This window comes from Astatotilapia calliptera, chromosome 7 (genome assembly GCF_900246225.1).
Source record: "Astatotilapia calliptera chromosome 7, fAstCal1.2, whole genome shotgun sequence".
Taxonomy (NCBI): domain Eukaryota; kingdom Metazoa; phylum Chordata; class Actinopteri; order Cichliformes; family Cichlidae; genus Astatotilapia; species Astatotilapia calliptera.
The window spans coordinates 43,976,061-44,001,828 of record NC_039308.1 but is presented as its reverse complement, the minus strand read 5'-3'; the positions used below and the strand labels follow the sequence as shown (position 1 = coordinate 44,001,828).

The window sequence follows — 25,768 nt, the reverse complement described above, 5'->3', positions numbered from 1 at the left end:
GACCAACCATGTTATGACCAACCATGTTATAACCAACGCTGTTATAACCCATGTTATAACCAACCATGTTATAACCAACCATGTTATAACCAACCATGTTATAACCATGTTATAACCAACCATGTTACGACCAACCATGTTATAACCAACCATGTTTTAACCATGCTATAACCAACCATGTTATGACCATGTTATAACCATGCTATAACCAACCATTTGATAACCAAACATGTTATAACCAACCATGTTATAACTATGTTATAACCAACGGTGTTATAACCAACGGTGTTATAAACAACCATATTATAACCGACCGTGTTATAACAATGTTATAACCAACGGTGTTATAACCATGTTATAACCAACCGTGTTATAACCATGTTATAACCAACCGTGTTATGACCAACGGTGTTATAACCAACCGTGTTATAACCAACCATGTTATAACCATGTTATAACCAACTGTTTTATAACCAACCGTTTTGTAACCAACCTGATTACAACCTGACATGTTAATAAAATCAACCACGTGTTATAACATGAACCACTGTTACAACCAATCATGTTTAATAAACATGTATAACCAACCTTCTTATAACCAAACCAGTGTATATCCACCATAACCATGTTATACCAACGATAACATGCTATAACCAACGCATGTATAACCAACCATGTTATACCCATGTATAACCAACCAATTTTATAAACCAACCATGTTTATAACCAAACCATGTTATAAACATGTTAATAACACCACCTTTTATAAACCAACCATGTTTATAAACCTAACCATGTTCATAACCAACCATGTTATAACCCCATGTCATAACCAATGTTATAACCAACCGTGTTATAACCATGTTATAACCAACCATGTTATAACCAGTTATAACCAGTTATCACCATGTTATAACCATACCAGTTATAGAACTAACCATGTTATAACAACCGTGTTATAACCATGTTATAACCAACACTGTTTATAACCATGTTATAACCACCATTTTATAAACGCATGTTATAACCAACCTTGTTCATACCACACCGTGGTTATAACCAATGTTGTATAACCACTGTTACTAACCACATGTTAAAAACCATGTTATTTTTAACACGGTTGGTTATAACATGGTTGATTATAACATGGTTATAACAATACAACATGCATGAAGAGGATGATGTGGACAAAATACTCATTTGCCTAATAATTCTGCACTCCCTGTATGTCTAGGCAAGGAAAGTGATGTTACAGATTACTTCAGTACTCAACAAACAAGACTTGTTTGCCAGTTGGAACTGCCATCTTCAAACAGAAATCTTCCAGAATAACATCTTCAACATTCACACACACACACACACACACACACACACACACACACACACACACACACACACACACACACACACACACACACACACACACACATTGTAACACTGCTTTGAGTGGATAAAGACTGGTGATGTAATGCTGTAATTCAGGTTTTGCAGTGCAGGCTACACTATTGCAGCTTGTGTCTAATCTGTTGTATTTTAATAATAAGGTGCATCTGTGGTGAAGGCGCATGCTAAGATAGAAAACTATATCAGAGGGAGGTGGTCTCTAGGGCAAATCTGTCACACTCTACAGGTACCGATACTTAATTTACTGCTAATTTGTTAAGACTGCTAGATGACAGCATTGTGTAATTAAAACAAAACGCAAAGGTGATATTCTAAATTTGTTTCATACTCTGTACATCAAGGACTTTTACAGCCACAGTAACTGGGTGGAGCTGGGATATAAAACTCCATACAGTGCTCTGATCAGACCTGACCAACTTCTTAAGAACTTGGCAGGTAGGTGCCCTCCGCCCACTGTCTGTGTTTAGAGTTGAGAATTCCACTTTAAATATGATCTAGATTAAATTTGTAGTAGTATTTGTAATGTTTACTTTCAAAATCTAAATCAATATTTTTTTTTCTTATTTATTTGATATTTCTGCAGGACAAAATACTCCAACTTGCAGAAGTTGCGTATGAGAGAACTGTACTAACAACATTCTGCCTGATGTGCTGAACCAGGGACTTCTGACTTCAGGCTACTTTAACCTAATCTCCTCATCAAAACCTACAGGTAACTTGGAGCAATCATCTTGTTAGGTTTTGTATTGTTGATTGTCATTTATGCTTAGAGATATTTAACCATATATGCTTAGAGGTGTATAATCAATTGTGTAGTGATAGTCTGCAAACTTTGTGTGCATTAGAGAGCACTTTGGGAGTACGAGAGAGGTCGTACCTTGTCTTTTTGTTTTATGGTAGGATTAACGTAGCTACGTCTGTTCTAGTCTAAGTGCTTTTTGTTTATAAATGAACTGCAGGACTTCCTCAATGTGTTATCTAGGGTGAAGCATCTAGGGTGAGACTACCCTCTTCCTGACCAAGTATGTTTGCTTTTGTGCTTTCATGTTATAGGACCCTTTGATCAGCAGTAACACACACACACACACACACGCACACGCACACACGGTACTCTTTGTGTGTATATAGACGTCATATGTTAATGAACCTATGCATATTCATGTAACCTCAATAAAAGAGCAGTGTTACGGGGGAGCGGTCGAGAGCAACTGGGGTCAAGCGAAGGAACGGCGTCTGTCCGGTTCTCTCCCGTGCACGAGAAACATGAAGAACTTTGCCTACTTCGTGTCTTGCTTGCTGTGTAATTATATTGCCTTCAACGTTCCAGCGAATAGGTTCAAGCTACAACTTATTACATCTCTTTTGATGTGTTATGATAAAGTCTTTGTATGTTTTCAATATCTCTTGACAAAATGATAAAATGTTATCCCTATTCAAAGGTAAATGCAGTCACGGTGGATCTGCTGATCGCACAAGCAGGAGGGATCCAGTGGGCGGGATCAATAAGGATACACTTGATTCCAGTCATGGCTTCCGTCACAGTGAAGCAGCTAATCTGGCTATTTGTGCCACCATGGAGCTTCTGGAGGACATCAGATTAGCAGCTGGAGACACAAACTTCATGAGGTAAAGCTAGCTCTCAAGTGTCACACAAGAGGAAACAAATGTGGGGAAAATGGAGCTGCAGCACATGATAAAAAATAAACACTTAAACATTCCTGCGCCTCTTGCTTTTTATTGAATTGATCATCATTTTTAGATTAGATTTAGATGTGTAGGATTAAAAAATGGTTTGTCTGAGGTATTTCTGTGCATGCCATGGAGCTATATTTTTCTGCATCTCAAATACAGACGTTGTAGACTGCCACCATTTCTGTTTCAGTTTCTAGTGGCCTTTTTATTAGCTTCAATCTTAGCTGACAGAGAAGTGTCAGTGCTGTGGTCTTCTGTTGCTTTAGATGGCCTACTTCAAGGTTAGAGGCGTTGTGCATTCAGAGATGGTCTTCTACATAGTGAGTGGTTATTTCTTTCTTATTCACCTAAAGCACTCTGGCCACTGGTGTCTTGTAACGTCTGACATCAACAAGACATTTTGTCATGGTCGGCTGTGTGGCAGGAAGGATGAGGACCCAATCGCAAAACTCACGGACTCAAGGGATGAACTCAAAAGGTAGCTTTATTGCTGACAAGATGACAGGAAAATACAAAACTTAAACTGGGCACAATAAACTAATACTTGGAGAGAGACACAGGGAAATCCACGCAGCATGAGGGAGACTACGACACAGAACTGAGGGAGACGCAGACATAAATACACAGAGGGTTAACGAGCGAAGTGGGAGCACACGGGGAACACAGCTGACACAGATAATCATAACGAGACAGGGCAGGAGTGAACACAACATGACGCATACTGACGAGAGACTGTCAAAGTAAAACAGGAAGTACAGAGGTTCAGACAGGAGGAGAGAGCACGTGGAGAACACAGACATAACAGGCTGGGGAAAACATGGAATAAAACACGAAAGGGGACAAGGGCTCATGAATACATAGAGGGGCACACAGGGGGTGAGAGTCACAAAGGGAAAGCACACAGGGAACAACATAACAGGGCAACTCAGGAAACAGAACCTAAACAGGGAACTGAATACAAAAAATACAAGAGAACTAAGAATACTGGGCCAACACGGCCCAGGACCATGACATCACCCCCCCCTTAAGGGCTGGCTCCAGACAGCCCAAACACAGGAAAACAAAAAACCAAACAGAAAACGACCCAGGGCGGGCGGCGGGGGCCCAGGACGGAGGGCTCGGAACAGAAAACAAAAAGGAAAGCACAGCTCAGTTCAGGGGGCCGGCCGTGCACAAGGCAACGGCGACGACGTGGAAACAGTTCAGGGGGCCGGCCGTGCGCAAGGCAGCGGCGGCGAAGGAGACGGAGCAGTTCAGGAGGCCGGCCGCGCGGAAGGCAGCGGCGGAGATGACGGAGCAGTTCAGGAGGCCGGCCGCGCGGAAGGCAGCGGTGGCTCTCCAGTGTCAGGCGTGCTGGCCATGGCCCGGTGGGCACAGGACCAGACGAGGCAGGACCAGACGAGGCATAGGCTGAAGCTGGACCAGGAGGAGCAGAAGCCGAAGACTCTGAGGCTGGGCCAGGCGAGGACGAAGACCCTGAGGCTGGGCCAGGCGAGGACGAAGCTGAAGCCGGAGTCGAAGCTGGACCAGGCGACGGTGAAGCAGGAGCTGAGACTGAGGCCGGACCAGGCGAAGCACAGGCTGGAGCTGGACCAGGCGTGGCAGAGGCGGAGGCGGAGGCTGGACCAGACGGCGACGTGGACGGAGACACGGAGGCCGCAGCTAGCGTGGATGAAGACACGGCCACTGCAAACGTGGACGAGGCTGCCGGTGGAGCAGCTGGTGGCTGAACGAGCCCCTCGGACCCCCCAGCGGAGACGAGGAGGTGCTGGCCGGGCTGACCTGAGCCGCCAGCGGAGACGAGGAGCGGCTGGCCGGGCTGACCTGAGCCGCCAGCGGAGACGAGGAGCGGCTGGAGAGGTTCCCCTGAACCCCCAGCGGAGACGAGGAGCGGCTGGAGAGGTTCCCCTGAACCCCCAGCGGAGACGAGGAGCGGCTGGAGAGGTTCCCCTGAACCCCCAGCGGAGACGAGGAGGTGCTGGCCGGGCTGAGCAGAGCCGCCAGCGGAGACGAGGAGCGGCTGGAGAGGTTCCCTTGAACCCCCAGCGGAGATGAGGAGCTGCTGGAGGGGTCCTCCTGAACCCCCAGCGGTGACGAGGTGCTGGAGAGGTTCTCCTGAACCCCCAGCGGGAACAGAAGCAGAGCCAGCAGGTGCAGAGATTTCTGCCTGAGGGGACGCTAACTGTAGCTGCACAGGGCACGCAGTCGGCTTGGGGTGCAACCGCTGGGGCTGTGCAGGACAAACAGTCCGTCCAAGCTTTGTTAGCACGACGCTGTCCTCAACTGGCTGAGTGAGCTCACAAGAGCCTCCAGCAGAGGATGGCGGTGATTGAACGAGTTGCTGAACTACTAACTGAGCTAGTAACAGAGTTAATGAGTGAGCTGATAATGGAGCTGATAACTGTGCTAGAGACTGAACTGGTGACAAAATAAGAAACTGTGCTAATAACTGAGCTACTGACTGCGTTATGGACAGAAATGCCAGTTGTAGTGGTAGTTGCGCTTGTGGTTGAGCAGGTGTCTGACTCTTAGCTGCTCTCCTTCTGGGAACAGGAACAGGTGCTAGGCCTGGCCGAACACCAGTCATCCCCACCCGAGGAACAGATACGGGTGCAGGGACGAGCTGGGCTCTGGCTGCCTTTACCCTGGGGGCCGGTGTAGGTGCAGGAGCTAGCTGGACCTCTGTCGCTCCCACCCGAGGAACTGAGACGGGTGCAGGAGTCGGCAGGATCACGGCTGACCTCACCCGGGGAACCGGAACAGGCACAGGCGACGGCTGGGTGTCCATCAACCCCACCCGAGGAGCAGGTACGGGTGCCGGGATGAACGGAGCCTCTGCCAGGCTGGGGATAGAAGCAGGGACCGGCTGGACCTCAGCCACCCTCTCCCGAGGAACTGATACGGGAGCAAGGGAAAGCTGGGCCCGCGCTGCCCTGGTTACAGGAACTGGAGTTTGAGAGCAGAGTTCAGGAGCAGCAACAGACACTGGGAAAACCAAGTTATTGACGCCAAACTCAGTTTTAGGAGATCTAGGTTTAAAGCAAGCAGGTCCTAGGAAATCCACTGCTATTACACTCTCCAGGTTAGCGCTAGCAGTCCTGGAGGAGGTTAGCTCAGGGACAGTCACCGAAGCAGTTTCAAAACAGACAACATCAACAACTGTCTCTTGAGGAACGGTGTGCTGTCTAACACAGGTCAGAGAAGGAAGAACGCCAGAGACAGTTCTTTTCAGAATCGAGGCTGGAAGGACAAACACAGGTTGAGAAACAAAGTCAATTTTCATATAGTCCATAGGTGAACCAACTCGGCAGGCTGACTCAGATTGAACTGGATGGGGAGCCACACAGTCCAGGGACGAAGTAACACCCACAACAGTTTTCACAGCAACAGGTTCAGAGGAGTAGCGAACAGGATCAAGCATGCGTTGCCGTGGGTCACAAAACTTGACCTGATCAAGCAACTCTTTAACGCTTAACCCTAGTCTTTCAGTTAGCTTAGCAAAGGAAGCGACCATCTTGTTACCGCTCACTCGAGAAACTGAATGATTAAACACTGGTTGTGGACAACGGGTTGGCACATGAAACAGTTACTAGAAGGAGCATCAGTTACAGAACACTCAGTCTCAGATGGTTTGGCTGATGATGGTGGTGGTGTGTGGCTGAGTTCAGACTGGAAAACCCCAGAGTGTACAGGCTGGTTAAAACAGTTCTGTGGGGCTGCAATGCTGGTAGCAGTGTGTGGGTGAGTCTGGTGTAGGATAGCTGTCTTAGGTTCAGCTGTCTCTACATGTAACACATTCATATCGGTTAAATCAAAGGACATACTGCGAGCTTTACAAAAATCAGAGGGCTCAAAAACACAAAGGTTGCTAGCAACTGGTGAATGATCCGACACCGAGGTGCCTCGCTGTATAGTGTCTCCAGAGTCCAAACACACAGTGGTGGAGTTATCCGATTCAGGAAACACAATGGCGGGCAAAACAGAGTTACTCACAGTGGTGGAAAAGTCATGAAGTCCGGGTCCAGAAAACTTGGGCTGAGAGTGTGACGCACAGTCACTCTCACCCAGGGATGAAAACTGCTCCGCTGCTCGGGAACGCCGGCGACGTAAACGCCGTTTTCTCCGGGAAGGGGGAGGAGACGAGCCGGACCGCGAATCCTCCAGCGGACCGGGCTGAACGTCCTCCGACTCTTCACACTGGAGAGGCAGCTCTGGGCGGATGCCTACGGTGGAAACGAGGAAGTCCCGGATGTGGGGGTGCAGCGCGCCGAACAGCCACGGGAGTCCGGACACCATCCGCTGTAGACGGACGGCTACGACCTCCCGGTGTTCGTCTCCTGGCAGCACTTCCCACTCCTGACAGTGATATTCCACCGTGTAGATTAAATCCTCCCGGAGCTCAGCGGAGGGGTTGTGAGTTGCTGGGTCCATGTCGTGGTCGTAGTCTTCTGTCATGGTCGGCTGTGTGGCAGGCAGGATGAGGACCCAATCGCAAAACTCACGGACTCAAGGGATGAACTCAAAAGGCAGCTTTATTGCTGACAAGATGACAGGAAAATACAAAACTTAAACTGGGCACAATAAACTAATACTTGGAGAGAGACACAGGGAAATCCACGCAGCATGAGGGAGACTACGACACAGAACTGAGGGAGACGCAGACATAAATACACAGAGGGTTAACGAGGGAAGTGGGAGCACACGGGGAACACAGCTGACACAGATAATCATAACGAGACAGGGCAGGAGTGAACACAACATGACGCATACTGACGAGAGACTGTCAAAGTAAAACAGGAAGTACAGAGGTTCAGACAGGAGGAGAGAGCATGGGGAGAACACAGACATAACAGGCTGGGGAAAACATGGAATAAAACACGAAAGGGGACAAGGGCTCATGAATACATAGAGGGGCACACAGGGGGTGAGAGTCACAAAGGGAAAGCACACAGGGAACAACATAACAGGGCAACTCAGGAAACAGAACCTAAACAGGGAACTGAATACAAAAATACAAGAGAACTAAGAATACTGGGCCAACACGGCCCAGGACCATGACACATTTTCACCCAGAGAACTGCAGCTCACTGGATATTACCATCTCCGTAAACACTGGAGATGGTTATGTGGCAAAATCAAAGTCGAACAGCAGTTTTCTGCAGCACTCAGACCAACTTGTCTGGCAGCAACAACTAAGCCACATTCTAAGTCACTTAAATCTTCCTCTCCTTTTCTGATGCTCGGTTAAAACTTCAGATCTTCTTGGACATGTTCACATGTCTAAATACATGGGGTTCATGCAATGTGACCTGATAGTTAGATAGTTGTGTTAACGAGGAGTTAAACAGGTGTTCCTAATAAGTGTATTTTTCCCTGCTAATGAATTAAGCATCAATGAAACCATAGTTTCAAAGAAATCAGATTAATAATACGAAAATATGTAATTTGTATTTTTTTTTCCTCATGTTTGTATCTACAGACTGATGGGCCTCTCCCAGTCTCCTGTGTTGTGTTTTGTCATAGACACAACAGGAAGTATGAGTGATGACATTGATGAAGCAAAGAGGGTTTCTTTTGAGATCATTGACAGAAAAAGGGGAACAGGAGAGGAACCCTCTGGTTATATATTGGTACCTTTCAATGACCCAGGTAGATCATTTACAGGTTGAATTTGTGCTTTGTTATGTAGAAAAGATGTTGTTTGAAAAGAATATTGTAATAATAATTATTACATTATTATAGACTTAATTTGGGAATCAATTTCTTTTGTTATTTAGTCTTCCATATGAATGAGAATATAATAGCAGCTGTGTTTGTAGCAAATCTTTAAAAGAGCAAATGTGTCACAGATCAACAGTTTGACTGCAGATGGAGGAGGAGATGACCCAGAAATGGCCTTGTCTGGACTGCAGGTGTTAACAACATAACAAACTGTTTTCTACTTTAGACAAAAGTTTAAAAACATCATATTTGATTTGGGAGAAAAAAATGGTATAGAAAAAGTATAGACACAGTATTCTCAGAATGACCTTTTATTATTAAACACGTGTAGTTGAGGTGGCCAGAAATGCCACTTTTCACTCAGACTGTATTTTTTATTTTTATTATTAATTATTAATTGTTGATACTTTGTCCTGTCTTTCATACAAATAATATTGAAGCTTGCACTGACAGCAGCTCCACCCTTCTCTGAGATTTTTCTCTTCACTGATGCTCCAGCTAAAGACGCCCACCTGAAAAACACCATTATTGCTCTTATAGAGAGCACCAAATCTCAGGTAAGAGTAAACTTTGTATCATCCTTGCTCTTAAAAATGTCATTTTTGGCATGTAACATCTGATAATTTGTATAACATTTGTCTTGAAATGAAGAACATTATCTGAAGTTTGGAGGGACCAAACTTTTTAAACAGGTTCCCCACACACCTGTATGTGCCTTTTATTCTGTGCTCCAACCTCCTTTCCTTTGCATGTTTTTCATCGTCTGTCAAGGCTGCCAGGCCCGAAAGCTGCTGCCTCTGGCCTAGCTCATTGATCATCATTCATCTTTCATCTTCATTATCAATAAATGTTTTCCACTTAGGCTTGTGGTCCTTGATAGTGAAAAGAACTTTTAAGATTTTTTTCCTCATGCTTGCAGGTTACTTTCATGCTCACAGGCAGTGCAGCAGTTCGACGTCGCCGCAGAACCTCTCAGGGTGTGGCTCCACGTGTAATGGGTCGATCTGCTGTCCAGTTATACCAAGACCTAGCTGAAGCTTCTGGAGGTCAGGCCATTCAGGTCACTAAGTCAGAACTCTCTCTGGCTACCAGTGTTATAGTAGACTCATCAGCCAGCGCTGTGGTAAGGCATCAATCAAGAGAATCATATCTGACTGAAGATCACACTGTGTGAGTAAATGTGATGTTTCTCTCCTTTTTCTCTTAGGTGACAGTTTTTCAGGCATCAAGGAATCCTGGAAGGCCTGACAATTTTAATTTTACTGTTGACTGTGCAGTGGAACTCACTGATGTCTTCACAGACATCTTCAACATATCACTCATCCAGGCTGTCGTCCCCACATGTTTTAAAGCCACCACAATCATTCCGGTTCCAAAAAAGTCATCTCCCTCCTGCTTTAATGACTACCGTCCTGTTGCACTTACTCCCATCCTGATGAAGTGCTTCGAACGACTAGTCATGCAACACATCAAGACTGTCCTGCCCCCCTCCCTGGATCCCTTCCAGTTTGCGTATCGGCCCAACCGCTCAACCGATGATGCCATCTCCACTGCACTCCACTCGGCACTCACACACCTGGACAAAAAAGACTCATATGTTCGAATGCTGTTCATAGATTTCAGTTCAGCATTCAACACTATAATCCCCCAACAGCTCATTCAAAAACTGGTCCAGCTGGGGCTCAACACCTCACTGTGCAACTGGCTGTTGGATTTCCTCACCGGAAGACCTCAAGCAGTACGGGTTGGCAGTAATACATCCAGCACCATCATTTTAAACACAGGGGCCCCGCAGGGATGTGTGCTGAGCCCCCTCCTCTTCACTCTGCTGACCCATGACTGCACTCCATCATACAGCTCCAACCTCTTCATCAAGTTTGCGGACGACACAACGGTGGTGGGTCTCATTAGCAACAGGGATGAGACCGACTACAGAAGTGAGGTGAGACGCCTGGCCACGTGGTGTGCTGACAACAATCTCTCTCTGAATGTGGAGAAGACGAAGGAGATTGTTGTGGACTTCAGGAGAATGCACACCCAACATGCTCCTCTGACCATTGACGGAGCGTCTGTGGAGAGAGTGAGCAGCACCAAGTTCTTGGGTGTGCACATCACAGAGGATCTCTCCTGGACGTACAACACCACAGCACTGGCCAAGAAATCACAGCAGCGTCTCTTCTTTCTCCGCAAACTAAGAAGAGCAGGAGCTCCAGCCCCCATCATGTACACTTTCTACAGAGGCACCATCGAGAGCATCCTGTCGAGCTGCATCACTGTGTGGTTTGGAGCCTGCAATGCGTCCTGTCATAGAACCCTCCAACGCATAGTGAGAGCTGCAGAGAGGATCATTGGTGTCTCTCTCCCCTCCCTCCAGGACATTTACAGCACCCGTCTCACTAAAAAAGCCCTTTGCATAGCGGCTGATCCCACGCACCCAATGCAAAGCTTCTTCAAGCTGCTGCCGTTGGGGAGGAGACTGCGGAGTCTCCAGGCCAGGACCAGCAGGCTGAAGGATAGCTTCATCCATCAGGCTGTCAGGAAGCTTAACTCCCTCCCGATTCTGCCCCCTCTCCCCTCTCTCCTCCACGGTCTCACTGAACTCTGTCACACACACACAAACACACACACTCTCTGACTCACTCACTGGCCTGCACCAGTTACCAGTCACTTTGTGGAGCATTGGACTGCCATTACCTCATAAGACTTTGTTGTTACACTTTCTCTTACCGTACATTACTAAATCTCCATTTGCACTATTTGCCTATTTGCACTACTCTGCCTGGTTTACACTCAATGTCACTTACCCATTATATTGTATATTGTATAGCTTTCTTGTTATATGTAAAATTGTATTTATTTAAATTTTTACTTTTTAATTATTTTACTTGCATTTTTAATCACTTTTATATTTAAATATATTTAAATGTTCATTTGCTATTTATCTAGGGATTGAGAGTAACGCAATTTCTATTCTCTGTATGTCCTGTACATGTGGCAGAATCGACAAATAAAGTTGACTTTGACTTTTTTGACTTTGACTTTGATAGCTCATTACAGAACATAACAGCTTACATCACAGGAGACTCTGCTCTCACCTTCAGCCTCACCAGCTCCACAGGTTTTGTCATCACAAATGTCTCTTAATACTTCTAAGATGCATTTTTTTATGCATTTGTTTAATTTTTCGTTGCCTCTTATATCATCATATTGAATCTTTGTAATTGTTTATCCCTCTCCTCCAGGTGAAACACATTTTCTGCTGAGTATTTCATGGTTCAGGCTTTTAATTCTAAGGCTCTATTTGATGCATTTGTTTTATTAAACTTCTACTTCTTACACTGTCATGTTGAAAACACCTTTATAATAGTTTGTCCCTCTCCTCCAGGTGTATCTCAGACTTCCAGTCAGTCCAGTGGGCCTTTGGCATTTGTCACCACAGCAGGAAACTTGCGTCATTTAATCCTCAACACTGATAATGAAACAGGTCTATGGCAACTCAGTGTTAGATCAAGTAACCCTTACCTAGTAAAGGTTACAGGTCAGTATTATGGAAGCTTATTTTTAGGCTCTGAGTTACATGAAATGTTTTAGAAAAAAAATGTATTTACAAGGTCTGTTTCTACTTCTGAACATACATATTCCATCCCTTCTGATCTATTTTGTGTATCAGGTCAGAGTTCAGTGGACTTCATTTATAACCTTGTCGAAGAGCATGAGGGAGCCCATGGGGACTTCAGTGTAAAAGAAGGACGTCCTCTCTCAGGTCAGGCTACTTTTATGGTGACTGTTTGTTCATTTTTATAGTTGTAAAGTTCTGTTGTGGTAGACAATTTTCTACATTGTCCAAAGAGTCATAATAATAATGGATTGGATTTATATAGCGCTTTTCAAGGCACCCAAAGTGCTTTACAAGGCCACTATTCATTCACTCTCGCATTCACACACTGGTGGAGGCAGCTACGGTTGTAGCCACAGCTGCCCTGGGACAGACTGACAGAAGCGAAGCTGCCATATCGCGCCATCGGCCCCTCTGGCCAACACCAGTAGGCGGTAGGGTAAAGTGTCTTGCCCAAGGACACAACGACCAGGACAGAGAGCCCGTGGATCAAACCGGCAACCTTCCGGTTACAGATACACTTCCCAACCCCCTGAGCCACGGTCGCCCCATCTTTTAATCAACAATCATTTGTCTTGAAAAAGTTACTCTGTGCCCCAAAGGTTTATGCTACATCATGTTACAGTCAGTACAGTTCAAACTTAACTATTCTGTCCTACAGCTTACCTTTTTTATTTTTGCAGGTTGTGTTTCACTTTAAGGGCATGTCATACTGATACTCATTTAGTAACCTTTTTTTCTTTACCTGTCTTTCAGGTGGTAATACCAGCTTCTTGATCACTGTGACAGGAAGTGAAACAGTAAAGGTCACAGAAGTCACACTGTTTGACAGCTCAGGTCCGAAAGAGGTCAAAGGATCATTGCAGGTGTGAGGCCGTCTATATGACAGATAAGGCTTAGTTGAAGTTGGAGTCATGCATCAATCCCAAGTGTCACCAGCAAATCTACAACACAATGACTGAAAAAGAAAAAAACATAGTGTTCATTGGTCCAGTAGAAATCACGAGCTGTGCATAAACCTCAGTGAAATGAATAAGCATTTATTTGAAATTATAATATTACTTATAGTAAAGAGATATTGTTGGCATTTCAGAGCTTAATTAAAATTGTGTGAATTTAAAACATTGTGTAATTTTCAAACCTTAAATACATGAATGCCCTGCTGCAACACCCACAAATACTCCTCGCACTCACCCTACCCTGCCATAAGGATGTAGTCATATATTGTTTGGTCTGGTTACTGTTAATCCAGTGACAATGCATGTTGCTCCTTCTTGTCTCATGCAGTCATTAGGAAGCAGCGATTTCCTGGTGACATTTAGTGGAATCCCAGCAGGTGAGTTTGTGCTTATCCTGAAAGGAGAGGCCAGCAGCTCCACTTCCAGGTCCACTTCAAGCAGCTTCCAGAGACAAGCGTCCACACAGATCAAGACCTCCAGCATCTCTGTCACTGTGAGATCAGTTAATGTGTGCTTTCTGAAGAATCCTTAACCTCACCATAAGTAAACTGAAACATTTTTATTGTGTTTTTTTTAATCAGAATCAGAATCAGAAACTTTATTGTCATTGTCATGAGAACAACGAAATTAAGAATGGTCCCCGATCATTGCATCATCCCTAGCAATATCAAAATATAAATAAAACAATAAAATTCAATAAATAAAATAGATAGAATACTTAAAATACTAATAAGATATAACAGTAAAACATTCACATACATTCCCACACACATGCTTCAGACTGTGCATAGATTAACACAAGAGTGGCGTGATGGACATTTTTTTGTAGTATTCAGATGTGTTATTGCAGTTGGATAACAGCTGTGTTTGAGTCTATTAGTCCTTGCTCTGATTGCCCTGTACCGTCTGCCTGAGGGCAACAGTTCGAACAGGGAGTGGCCAGGATGTGAGGTGTCTTTTATGATGTTTTGGGCCTTTTTAAAACAGTGGGCATTGTGTAGAACTTCCAGTGTGGGGAGAGGGCAGCCAGTGATCTTTTGGGCGGTGTTAATGATCCCTTGGAGTGCTTTCCTCTGAGCCCCTGTGCAGCTAGTGTACCAGATGCATATGCAGTAAGTTAGAACACTCTCAATGGTGGCTCTGTAGAAGGACACCAGCAGTCTCTGTGTGATGTTATTCCTCCTGAGAATTCTCAGGAAGTACAGTCTCTGTTGGGCCTTTTTCAGCAGCTCGGAGGTGTTCACACTCCAGGAAAGGTTCTCCTCTATATTGACTCCCAGGAAGCGGAAGCTTGCCACCCTTTCTACACAGTCCCCATTTATGAATAGTGGTTGGATCTCTGCCTTTTTCCTTCTGAAGTCTATTATGAGTTCTTTGGTTTTTGAAGTGTTGAGGAGGAGGTTATTGGCCTTACACCATGACATAACTTTATATCATATAGCCATCTACGTAAATAAGTCTACAATCATAAACATTAGACATTCCTACTGTGCTTCTTTCAGTGTGAAGTCATGTCATTATGCATCAACATATTGTTGTCAACAATGTTAAAAATAATATTTTCCTTCCCCTGCTCCTCTCTCTCTCTTCTTGTCCAGGCCCAAGCCAATAATACCAACATCGAGCCGGGCACCACTATCTCCATCCCCTTCTCAGTCGCCACAACTGCTGATGGAGTTATAACTGACTCTGCAACTGAGACATTTACAGTGCGAGTCAGCAATGACCGCAGTTATACTTCCACTTCACCCAGCAGTGTTACTACTGTAGCAGGCAGTGGTGGTAAAGCCAATGGCACCGTGACCCTAACAGCTCCATCCAGTGCTGCATCAGGAACAGACGTGACCCTCACCATTGAGGCAGAAAACTCTGCTGCCACCGACATCAACTATGTAGTTCTCAGGTTTTCTGTGAGTGCTAAGGTGAGTGATAATGGTTAGAATATTTTTGTACATTCTTCTTAATTCTGTAATAATTAATGATCGCGTACATAATGTATCAAAAAGAAATACAGATTTTTGTCATTTTTATTTCAAATTAAAGATAGATAGGTTTTACATGCGATTCGATTTGATATTGTTGTTTGCAGTTAAAGTAAGGCTTTATGTGCCATACTTCTCGTGTGAATTGTTGATGTTAAATTGTTTGTCATGGTTTGCTAGACAAGGACACAAATGTAGACACACTAGACTGGCTGAACAAACTAAAACACCTTTATGTATAAAAAAAATACAGATGAGAAACACATCACAAAAATGAAAAAAGGAGAACTGAGGATGTTAATGCACAAAGGATAATTAGGTGAATGTGGAACAGGCGGGTAAACAATCAAGAACGAGATAAAGATAAAGTAAAACTAAATGCAAAAGCCTGCTAAAATAAGACAAGAATGTAAGAAGAATTACCACAAAGACAGAAACTTTACGAGAACTGACACTGACATGCAAAGATTTGATTATGTTCTTTTCTTTTTATCTTTAATAACTGGTATCACACATTCCCAACCTGTTTCCCTCATCGTGTTTATTTCTCTGTCTCCAGGTGACAGATGTTAACCGTCCAGTTTGCCAGGTAGTCAACACATCAACCTGTGCCTCCACTTCATTGCTTTGTGCTTCCTCCCAGTGGGAGTTCATTGCCAATTTCACTGATGGCATCAATGGAACTGGCATTGAGAGTGTAACCATTCGCCAAGGGAATGGTACTCTGAATATGAGCACAGTGGTTGAAGCAGGGGGTGAGAATATTACCCTGGTTACCTACACTGCCTCCAGCTGCTCACCGATTGTGGAGCTGACTGCTGTAGATAGTGTAGGAAATGTGGGGACATGTGTGGGACAGGCTAGAGTGCTTACCACACCTCCTCCTACGACAATGACCCCTGCAACTACAACTGCAGTTCAAACAACATCCACCAGAGGGTACACTTTGAACATATCAACCATTCTTTGGCTTAGTGTTGTGTTTTCAGTACTTTTGAAGTAACAGAGAAGAAATGCCAATTGTGCTGAATTTGTGAATCTGTGACATATGGGTCAAGTGACCTAACCTTGACTGCTGACCTGAGCTGGCTATGAAGCAAAACACTGATAAAAAAAAACAAAAAAAAAAACATATACTAAGACCTGCAATTATCGGTACATCGGCATTGACTTTGAGTAATCTTCTTTAGGACCTAAAGATTTGGCACGTATTTAGATTTTTTTTTAAATGTTTTATTTTACAATATTGTATTTTACAATACTTCATTAAGAATATAAGACATTAGGCAATGTCTGTAATTTTAACAGAATACAATGTTGCACTCAAAATTACAATAAATTGCAGTTTTTATGTTGCAGTTTTGTGATTTATATGCAACAACCTTTGTCTTGCTACCTAATTTCACTGTGCAAGCAACTGTACAATAACAATAAAAGTCCTAAGTTCTACAAATAAACACTACCAATCAGATATTTGGTATAATTTCTACATTCCATTGTTTTCCGTGAAAACATATGAAATTACAATGAATAGGAAATGTAATGAACTGGGCATGCTGACTCAGAGTTAGTAGTAGTTGGTAATGATTTAAATCCAAATAACGAATGTGTTCACCAAATTTTGCTGTCATTTAAAAAAAAAAGAAAAAGCGTTTTGCAGTGATTACAGCCTGGGAGACCTTTTTAAGGTCATTTGATGAGATTTCACTCTATGCTTCCTGGAGCATCTCCCAGAAGCTGGATTGGCTTGATGAGTCTTTCCCCATACCATATGATCAAGCTGCTTCCAAAACAGCTCAACAGGCACAACTATGAAAGGAAAGAAAGAGGGCACAAATACAATATACAGGGTGGGCCATTTATATGGATACACCGTAATAACATGGGAATGGTTGGTGATATTAAAGTCCTGTTTGTGGCACATTAGTATATGTGAGGGGGCAAACTCCTCAAGATGGGTGGTGACCATGGTGGCCATTTAGAAGTTGGCCATCTTGGATACAACTTTTGTTTTTTCAATAGGAAGAGGGCCATGTGACACATCAAACCTATTGGTAATGTCACAAGAAAAACAATGGTGTGCTTTGGTTTCAACGTAACTTTATTCTTTCATGAGTTATTTAAGAGTTTCTGACCACTTATAAAATGTGTTCAATGTGCTGCCCATTGTGTTGGATTCTCCCACTCTTCACACACTGATAGCAACAGCGCAGGAGAAATGCCAGCCCAGGCATCCAGTATTCGTAGTTTCAGGTGCTGCACATCTTGTATCTTAATTAATTAATGATTTTAAATTGCCCATAGTTGTGTTACACCTCTGAACTTTTTTCTCTTTTTTTCCAGCATTACCATCCTGCCCTCCTGCTTTATGACCATGACTGCCAGACAGGTAATGATGCTTCTGGTGGTGCTGGTCCTTTTCCTGCCGTGTCTCATTCGTAGCTTTAAACCACTCTTCTACTCAAATTCTTTCACCCACCGTGACATCACGCGAATAGCTGTCCTTCGAAAGACAGCAGAGGTCTGCCGAGATATCGCTGCTTCTGAAGGACTGGACTTCAGTCTTACTGTGATTTGGAAAGACTCTTAAAAACAAACACGAATACATGGAGTAATACATACAAATACATTTTTCTAAAATCACTGACTTCACCAAACAAGTTTCCAAATTTCCCAGATCCTAATCCATTTAAAAGTTCCTGAGATGTGCCCAAGCAATCAATATAGGCCCAGTTGCTGTCAATAATTTGGTGTCATTACAAGACACAGAATTCAAGTAAGTCCAGTAAGTCAGAGCTGTTTTGTGCAATAAAGTCAGCAATGCCTTGGCTGATTTGTATAAACATGCTGGAAAATTATAAAGTATTGCTTCACTTATAGATTAAGTAAGTAATGTACAAATATTTACATCCTAAACAATTACTTTACATCAAAGTGCCATGTTTAAGATGTTCTAATATACAAATCCCTTTCTGAAGATTGATAACAGCTTGACTACTGCCAAGGTGAAAAAGGCCTGTTCATGTACAGACACATCTACCATCCACTTTGAAACGTCGATTGCTACCATGTACCTCAACAACGGACTAGTGGACCAGGGTTTTTCGCTGAGTGCAGGACGCCACTTTGACGATGAGGCCTTCCAGGGAGGACGGGACATCATTACAGCAGGTACATCAAAATTTGACAATATAGGCCAGAAAACAATCAACATAATTGTTTTATAGACAATGTGTTTTGGCATTACTGATGTAGGCACAGCTAGGCAGATAGATAACTCTTCAACACGTGACATTATTAATACACTCCCTTCAAAATACAGAAAGAGTCAAACGGAACGAAATCAGCAAAGATTTTTTTCACTCTCACTTACATCTGTTGCCATATTATCAATGATTATCAATGAAAACATATACAATGTAAAATAAGACATGGGTAAATAAACCTCCCAGGCACAAGAGATGAGACGCTGCCAAAAAATAAAGGAACTGAATCAGGAACTGAATCAGAAGGCACGGACAAACACACAAGACTGAAAACACAACAGGGCATACACAAAAGTGAAAAATTAAATATTAAACAATCTAGGAATCAATCCGAGGCTCATTAACAGAGAGAAACTAATAAGCCAGAAAACAAAAAACATATGGTCAACAACCCAGGACCATAAAGTAACAGGATGGACAATAACAGGGAGGATGTTTTATTTGTAAGTTTTATGATATTAAGTCATTATACAAGTCATTATTACTCATGTAATGCATAAAAGGCTACCGAATGATGACAACAAAAATTATTTTTGACATGTTTATAAAAGAAATTATTAAAAATACAAAAATATCTGTTTATACTGTAAATAAGGGTATCAGGGTAGACATGTTGTGCTTTTACGCATACAGTATATGAATCATTCTGAAACGTGGCAAAAAGAAAAGATTGATGAAAGACAGATATTTACTCTGGTTCCTGAGGATTGTCTCCTTCCAAAAAGTGTATCAATGGAAAAAAAAAATAACACTTGGTGCAAATTATAAGTAAGGCTATGCAGCAGAATTGTTTTCTTCTGATTTTTCTAACTTTTTGTATTGAGAAATGAATTTGAACAGATAATTGCGCACATGGGATTTTAGGCCTCTCATACATAATTTTTTCTATGATAGAGGAGGGCGAATAGTATAAGACACGCTTTTAGAAACACATAGTGGCCCATGTTTATACAAAATACACTCAAATGGCACCCAACTACAGGAATGACCCAGCCACATGAGTGAGTTACTTTCTGGCTCTGATTAGTTGTTACAAAAACAAAATGAAACAAAAAAAAACCTCTAGCACCACCTGCTGGTCAGATTTAATGTCTGCACACTATGCACAGCTAGTTAGTTGGAATACCGACAAAATATTCTACTGTCAAATGTAAAAATGTTTGGAAAATGAAAACAAGATTTTTGCAAATAACAGATGTTAAATTTGCAGATATAAAATTAAGTTAGATGGTAATTCAATATTCAACAAACCATAAAAATTGAAAAAAATGATTTTGTTGTTGTAAATGTAGGAAATGAAGTAAATGCACAATATAAGATGTGATATATAAAATATAACGGACAGCCTTATCCTCACACTGAAATTAAAGTTTTGCATTGCAAGCCAAATGATTGCAGCTTATACCTAATAATCTGTTGTATTTTGATAAGGCCCACGCTAAGAAAATCCATGCAGGCACAGATGGTACTTTATTTTGGTGGGCACACCATGCAAAGGAGCAGCATCTAGCTGCATTTCAAGACTGCTAAACTGAATGCAAAGTATTTCCATGCAAAATGAAATATCCAATAAAGCATAGTCAACAGCAACACTGAACAGACGTCAAAAGACCCCTGGCATTTCTATGCAGCTGGAGGAGAACTTGCCCTCTCTCTTCCAGATGTCATCCACTGACTCTGGAAAGGTTTCCTGTTTTGAGCCAAGTTCTTCTACCGCTGCAGTGCTGTCTTGCAAAAGAAAAAATACAAACAAAAAAAAATACAAAAAAAAGAACTGCAGGTATACCATGACTTTCTGCAACTCAAATAAAAAAAAAGCGCCATTTATTGCAAAACAAAAGACCCAGTAATACATTTCTTATGAAAACACTAGATAAACATTATACTAAAATAGAAAGCTCCAAGTGTCGCGAAATCAATCAATCTAGAGCAGTGAAACAAACCACAAAGGCCCAGACGAGTGCAATCAAACAATGAGTTTATTAACACACAGGAGAAGAAACATCAGCATATGTCTTCTACCAAAAATACATCTTGAGTACACTTTTAAAGCTTTGGGGTACACCCCCATGGCGTCAGATACAGATCAAAGACGTCTCTGGGTCTCTGAGGGCTGATCCTTGACTCTGGTCACCTGTTACCAAGTAGACTAAAATGCAGCAGGTTGCTGAATACACTCAGGCCTTTAATCAGGCCTGTTTCTAGATTATATTTGGTGTATATGCTATAAGAAATGCTATAAGAAATAAATGATAAAACTGCAGATTATATGTTAGCAATAAAATTTCTGTATTTCCATACAAGTCACACTGACTGATCCATTTGGGAGCTGTAAGAGCTGGTTCTTCTAAGGAGTCAGACCAAAATAACACCAATCACCACTGGACACGCAAACACATATTCCTGATGCAGCTCCATCCAGTGCTGCATCAGGAACAGACGTGACCCTCACCATTGAGGCAGAAAACTCTGCTGCCACCGACATCAACTATGTAGTTCTCAGGTTTTCTGTGACTGCTAAGGTGAGTGATATTTTCCATCCATTCTCATTTACTTAGCGTTCATAGGGTCCCGAGGGGGTGGGACTTAGGTGATATTTTTCAATGAAATATTTTTTAACATTATTCTTAATTCTGTAATAATTAATAATCACGTACATAATGCATCAAAAGGAAATACATATTTTTGTTACTTTTATTTCAAAAATAAAAATAACAGTGTGTGTCATACTTCTCTTGTGAATTACTGATGTTAAATTGTTTGTTATGGGTTGCTAGACAAGGACCCAAATGCAGACTCATGAGTCTTTCTTATTTATAAGAAAGACACATGAGAAAGATATCACAAAAATGACAAAGGGAGAACTGAGGATATTAATAAGCAACGAATAATTAGGTGAATGTGGAACAGGCGGGTAAACAAACAAGTGCAAACAATCAAGGACGAGCTAAAGGAAGTAAAACTAAATGCAAAAGCCTACTAAAATAAGACAGAAATGTGAGAGCAATTACCATTACCACAAAGACAGAGACTTAACAAGAAATTCGTTGCAGGATAAACTGAATCTAAATGACATGCAAAGATTTGTTCATTTCTTTTTATCTTTAATAACTGCTACCGCACATTCCCAACCTGTTTCTCATCATGTTAATTTCTCTGTCTCCGGGTGACAGATGTCAACCTGTGCCTCCACTTCATTGCTTTGTGCTTCCTCCCAGTGGGAGTTCATTGCCAATTTCACTGATGGCATCAATGGAACTGGCATTGAGAGTGTAACCATCCACCAAGGGAATGGTACTCTGAATATGAGCACAGTGGTTGAAGCGGGGGGTGAGAATATTACGCTGGTTACCTACACTGTAGTGATGGGTCAGTCGCGAACGAAATGGCTCTTAGAGCCGGCTCTTTGACGTTTACGATGCTTTTTTTTCCCCCTTTCTCTTGCCCTCTCTTTCACTTTTTTTCGCTTCACGCTGCACGTCAGACTTGTGTTTGCGCTGAACAGAGATGTGAGGGGTGGTAGTTACACTAGCAACAGCAGTAGCACACGAAAAGAGCAGGAGGGAGAGCGAGAGAAAAAGAGCCGGGAGTGACAACAAGAGATGACATTGTCACATTAGAAAGGTACGGTAAAGAAAATGAGTGACTCCAAGAAAAGAAGCCAAATCTGGAACCATTTCAACTTTATTGACAGTACAAAGGCAGAGTCTGCAAGAAAAGACTGTCATATAGAGATGGCTCCACAAACAACATGTACAGGCACCTGAGAACTGTGCACCCATCAAGATAAAACACATATTAATATTTCTAAATGCCAATCTTTCCCTTAATTAAAGATCTGGGGGTTCTTTTTTTTTTCTTTTTCTTTTGCATATTTTAATCAATATTTTATTGTGTTGTGGTTTGTAGTGTCTTGTGTTGTTTCATTTTAAATCTGTTTAAAAGGAAATATCTGAAAATTTTAATAGTTAACAGTTGAATTTTAACTAGTTGTTTTTTGTATTTTATAATTTATTTTTGTACATTTTGTGTGGTGTGAATAAATAAAAGAATATTTATATAATAAACATATATAAAAAACAACAACATTTTTTTTACATTAGTAGTTCATTTTGTGCATAATTTTATATTGTTGTTGATAATAAATTAATTAAAGCAACAAAACAACCTGAAGAGCCGCTTGGGAGCCAAAAGAGCCATCTCTTTAGTGAGCCGAGCCGAAAGGGCTGGTTCTCTAAAAAGAGCCAGAATTGCCATCACTACTTCACTGCCTCCTGCTGCACACATAGTGGAGCTGACTGCTTTAGATGGTGTAGGAAATGTGGGGACATGTGTGCAACAGGCTAGATTGCTTGACACTGTCACTAAACCACCTCCTGTTACTAGTTCTGTAGTTAAGACAACATCCACTGGAGAGTACACTTTGTACATATCAATCATTCTTTGGATCAGTGTTGTGTTTTCTGCACCTTGTAAGTAACAGAGAACAAACAGAAATTATATTATGATAATGAATCTGTGACACATGAATCAAATACCTTAACTTTGATTTGTAAGTTGAACAGGCTATGAAGCAACACAATGAGAAAGAGCAGGTATGGTACCTGCACTGAGAGAGAATATATCACAGCTAGTCATGTTACGTCTGAAGCTCCAAGTCCTGTCGGGGCTTCAGTGTCAAGCAAAGGGGACGTGTCCACATGAAGCCTGTGTCAAGGCCCATATGGTTCTACAGAATGTCACCTGACCAAATACAAACGAGGTCCCGACTCTCTGAAACATCGATACTGTCTCGTTATGTGATTCAAGCTCTTGAAAAGATGCTCTATTAAGATTCTTCTGCCAGCAGAAGTAGAATCTTTGTAGCACTGCCGGCCATCAGTATTTTTGTATTTGTTTTTGTCTCCTCACATCTTTCTAGTTTATAATGGGGTACTGTTAGAAAAGTTGATGTTATGTTTTTCTGTGTAAATTTTCTGCACCTTTGAGATGCCAAATATGAAAATACCTAAGATACATAAAGGTCAGAACAACTAAATAATTCAAAGGATGCATCAGTCATTTCATCGATCACTGTAGCAGCATTTGAAACAGAGTCTGATTACAGTTGTGAAGCTATTTTGTTATGCTGCAACCCACTGTCAGTAAACTCTGATAGATTCTAATCAATACAATCTTGAGGTCATTTGTTTACCTTTTAAATGCTGACTGAAAAAATACCTGTATTAACAATAATAGCTATCGTTACTCTGTTTACGTTATCGTCTTTAGAAATGTATTAATTTTATTTTGAGACACAACATGAATTCAGATTGTTTTTGTTTTAAATTATATGCTTACGTTTTTTGAAGAAACTCGTGCTTTTTCTGTTTCCCTCAGTTAGGGCTATTAAATAAGATAATACATGTCTATTATATGTGTAATTCTGGTTATTAGTTCAGTTATACAATTTTATAGTTGAAATTAAAGGTTAAATGTGAGGTTAGTCTTCTACTTAAGATTGTTGTTTCACTTTTGAAACTGCATTCCTGGCCGTTTTAATTACTTCCTGTAGCATTTATGAGAAAGGTGTTACTACTGAGCATTTTTTCCCACAACTGACATATATTATCTGTTCTGCACATCACACACCAAACAATGCAACTCTTCTGCATATTTGTACCATGAATAGAAATGGGAGGCACATAAAAAAAAAGCATATTGTAGCGGGTCAGGGCTGTTCGGGGTTCTGTTTGTACAGTTCTGTTTGTTTATGTTGCCATAGTGACGGGTGACGCCCTCTCGCTGCAACGGTGTGTCCTTCCGGGGTCAGAGGGCGCCCTGTGTGTTGTTGTTGTTGCCGCGCTGAGCAGTTAGCTAGCGGCGGTGTTCTTCTGCAAATGTTAATAAACGGCTGTGCTCCCTGGCTAGCTCACGGGAAGCAAGACCAAACGATACCTCCATCTCCTCCTTGTCTGAGCTCACCACATTGTTGTCAGAAGTGGGATAGCTCACCCTCGCCGTAATGGAGAGAGACACTCAGAGGCTGGAGCAAGCTGTCGAGGAGAACATTCCCCGCTTGGGAAACTGGCGATTGAAGAGAGAAGATGTGAGTTGCCATGTAAGTCCCCCGACGGATCCCGATGGCGCGAGCGTACCACGGCGGCGGCCCGTCGCGACAGATGCTAGGGCAATGCTTCATGGGCTACCTCTGTCGACCCACACACCGAGCCCCCAACCGCGAGCAGTTATGCCTACCACGTCAGTTAAGGTACCGAAATACAACGGGCTAACCCCGCTAGAGCCCTACCTCTCACAAGTGCGGCTGGCCGCCAGACATAGTGGCTGGAGCGAAGAGGAGACTGCTACACACCTAGCACTAGCATTAGAGGGAGATGCACTGCAGATACTCCTTGACCTAGACCTTTGCAGCAGACGTGTTGCTGTATGCTCGTCGTGGCTACCCGGAGTTTCCAGCAGCAGCCCGTGAGGAGCTTAGCCTGCATGCTTTTCTGCAAGGGCTTTTCCCAGAGCGACTACGCCAACACGTCCGCCTGGCCATGCCTCAGACCCTCCGTGAGGCGCTCCTTGAGGCTGAAAGGGCCGAGCCGGTGCTCACCTCGCGACCTAACCAGCAGGCGCCCCCCCAAACTACCCCCAAATCAGAGCCGCAGACTGCGACGGGGAGGCGGGGGTCGCCGAGATGTCCCAGCTGCAACCCTCGGTGCCCCGGAGGCATCCTCGTCGACCGACCGACCGCTGCTACCGGTGCGATGAGCCTGGCCACTCGTGACTGCCCAGCACCAGCCCCAAAGACCAGAACTACGCAGCCTCAGGGAAACGAGGAGGGAGCGGTGTAGCGAGGGGACCACCGCTCCAGCTTCCTGCCCCCCTCCAAGGATGATGCACAGTGGTGGGCCGAGTTGGGCACCTCAAGGGACTCTACCTGAGCTGCTGTGTTGAGGACCAGCCATGCCAGGCCCTGGTGGACACGGGGTCTACCATTTCCCTGATACGACCTGGCGTGCTCCCTGAAACATCCGGGCCACTGGTGAAGGGTTGGTTGCCCACAGACACCCAGCTGACGGAAGAAACCGTTGCGGATCCGAGTGAAGGATCTAGAGCTGGTGCACGACTTCTGGCTCGCCG

At 43.1% G+C, this 25,768-nt stretch overlaps 1 pseudogene; it reads left to right on the top strand.

Annotated features, from left to right (window-relative positions):
* The first annotated feature begins 674 nt into the window (after positions 1-674).
* Positions 675-25,479, top strand: LOC113024940 (von Willebrand factor A domain-containing protein 7-like; annotated as a pseudogene).
* Positions 25,480-25,768: the final 289 nt, after the last annotated feature.